Below are 3,240 nucleotides of genomic sequence, written 5' to 3' on the forward strand. Positions count from 1 at the left end.
CAGCATCACTGGGTTTTCTCCCCATGTGTCATGCACTGTGATGAAGACAAGTTCTCCCCCACACACGGCTAGGGTGGAAGGACTTTGCATTTGAGGACAGCCACGTCAGGCACGTGGTTGCAGGCACAGAGCTACAGCTGGTTTGCGTTGCACAGTGGAGTGGGAGGGGGCAGATGGGGAATCAGGATGTGATCCTCCCCGCTGTGCTTAGCTCCTGTGATACCTGCAGGACAACAGTGTCACACGCTTTGCTTTTGTTATAAACAGGCCTGGAAGTACCTTCTTTAATTAATGTTTGGGTAGCCCTAGCAAAACACCATGTAAATGGACTTGAAGCAACATGTCCAGCTTGAGCACACCTGGACAAAAAAGTACTTGGGTACTTTGGTCTACGCTAAGAGCAGGACATGTTAGACCTCCCCAGACTATGGCAGATCTCAGATTCAGCTCTGGAGACAAGTTTCGGGGCCCAACCAGTTTAGCATTTAGTTTCAAGCCCCATAAGCCACAGTTTCCAGTGCTCTGCTGCCATTCAGCTGGTGGGAAGGACTCTGAAGGCAGTCAGGCATCCAAGTCTTGGTCCCAGCCAAGATAACCTGCAACCAAGGCTTGGTTGGTGGGAACAAAAATTCAGATCATCATGAATTTGCCCGCACTGAACAGCACTTTCCTTCAGGCACTGGCCAGGCAAAAATCATTTCAGAGGTGCTGGCAGCCAGCCCTGGGCACACGTGTGCAGGGCTGAGTGACCTCTGAGCAGCTCAGCTTGTTAATCTGCCCACACGTGCCACGTGTCTCCTCTCCAGGAGCTCCCAGCTGCTTTGGTGCCTGGCAAACCTCCCATGTCCACCCTTCCCTCCCTCCTCCTCTCTAAGCACCTGCTTTCTGCAGCAAGAGAGGGAGCAGACGCCTGCCTCTCCCCCTCCCTGCCAGCCCAACCTTCATGCAGTGCAAGTCCTGCTCTCCAGACATGGGTCCTCAGCTGAAAGCAAGAGACAGAAGGGAGCTGGCCTGAGCACGCGTTGTGAGTCAAGCCTGGGCATCTCCCCTGCCGTTTCCACACTCCCCGCACGGCTGGACCTTTGCCAGCCCTCTTGTGCTGTCCCACCAAGACCCCAAAATCATTCCCAACTGTGCTCCTCGCACCCCACGTGGGCCCTTTGGGTGAGCAAAAGCCACCCAAAAGCCAGCCTTTCCTCCCCTGCCTGCAGCAGCCAGCCGGGCAGCAGTGTTCCCTGCCTGTGCCCCCCAGCTGGCCCTCCTGGGGTCCCCTCCTCCTGGCCAATGTGGCTGTGTCCCTGAGGACTTTTGTAAAGTGCCAATTCACAGAATCACAGAACCATCTGGGTTGGAAAAGACCTTGAAGATTATCCAGTCCAACCATCAACCCAACACTGACCGTTCCCAACTCCACCAGATCCCTCAGCGCTGGGTCAACCCGACTCTTCAACCCCTCCAGGGGTGGGGACTCCCCCCCTGCCCTGGGCAGCCCATTCCAACGCCCAACAGCCCCTTCTGGACAGAAATACTTCCTAAGAGCCAGTCTGACCCTGCCCTGGCGCAGCTTGAGGCCATTCCCTCTTGTCCTGGCGCTGGTTCCTTGACTCAAGAGACTCATCCCCCCTCTCTGCACCCTCCTTTCAGGGAGTTGTAGAGGGCCATGAGGTCTCCCCTCAGCCTAAACCCACCCAGTTCCCTCAGCCACTCCCCATCAGACCTGTGCTCCAGACCCTGCACCAGCTCCATTGCCCTTCTCTGGACACGCTCGAGTCATTCAATGGCCTTTTTGGAGTGAGGGGCCCAAAACTGAACCCACTCATCGAGGGGCAGCCTCACCAGTGCCGAGCACAGGGGTAAGATCCCTTCCCTGTCCCTGCTGGCCACGCTATGGCTGATACAAGCCAGGATGCCATTGGCCTTGTTGGCCACCTGGGCACACTGCTGGCTCCTGTTCAGCCAGCTGTCAATCACACACACACACACACCACCCACCCCCCCACGGGTCCCTCTCTGACTGGCAATCCCTGATGGGCTGTCATGGGAAGGAACCAAAAATGCTGAGACTCTCCCTGCTTGCTTGCCTGCCTGCAGACTCCCAGCTACCCCCTGGTAAGGGTGAGCATATCAGAAGCAGTTCAAACCTCCTGAGGGCCAAACCAGATCTGGGTGGTGCCTCTCCCTCACTGTTGACTGGAAAAATCAAATCTAGGATGATGTTAATCCTAGTGATTGAGCATCATCATGATGATGCTCTGGTGCAGCCATGTTTGCTGGTGAGGCGAAGCAGCCTGTCCCACTCCTTCCTCCCCTCCCCGCATGCTAGTGAGTGCTGCTAGTAAAACCAGTAGCCACAGCTTCCCTGGAAAAAACAAGTGTGTGATTTTTCCTAATCCAGCATGGCCAAAGCAGTCCTGATAAGAACAATCCCTCATCAGGAGTGTTCAGAACGACCTTGGACAGAAGATGCTGCTGCTGCCGACCCTCCCCAGCAGTGCCAGCGGAGCCCCACTCCTTCAGAAATCCCAAGGATCTTGCCCAAACATTGCCTCCAGCATGCAGGACCTGATGCTGGGCAACGCCTCACACCCAAACTGGAGTCCCAGAGCAAGATTGAACCATCACATCCATCAGAAGGTCAAAAGAGCCCCTGGCCGTGCCTGCCCACACCCCGCGCGTACCCCCATACATCACTCACGCTCCGCGCTGGGATACGATCCCTCTGGGAGCTCCTCCATGTATTTTAGGATTTTTTTGTGTTTGCAGGGACAGAAGTAATGTGCACTTGGGCCAGCTCCATGACTGCTTCCTCATCTGATGTCACATCACTGACATATGGTCCTCGTCCAGCTCCATCAGGCAGTGCTGCCGTCCAGGCAAGTGAAGCAGGGGTTGTACCAACAGCCAGCAGTGAGAAATTGTGCTTCCTTCCCCCCGTATTTACTTCACATAAACAAAATGCAAATATGTGTTTAAAAACACAAACTGCAGGAAGCCGCAAGGGGACCAGATCGCTGTGTCACTGTGTCAGCTCTCGCAGGGCCCACGGCAGCATCACCAAGACAACAGCCATCCGAAGGAGGAGCAGCCAGTCCTCCACGAGAGCAGAGCAGCAGCATCAGCCTGATCCGTGAGCCTCCGGGGTCTGCTTGGCTCTAGATAAGCATCCACTTCCCACACATCACTTACCTCCTTCTCCAAGGCTCTCGTCACCGAATCTAAATGGCTTCATGACTGATTTAA

Source organism: Strix uralensis, chromosome 15, assembly GCF_047716275.1.
Source record: "Strix uralensis isolate ZFMK-TIS-50842 chromosome 15, bStrUra1, whole genome shotgun sequence".
In the NCBI taxonomy this organism is placed as follows: Eukaryota; Metazoa; Chordata; class Aves; order Strigiformes; family Strigidae; genus Strix; species Strix uralensis.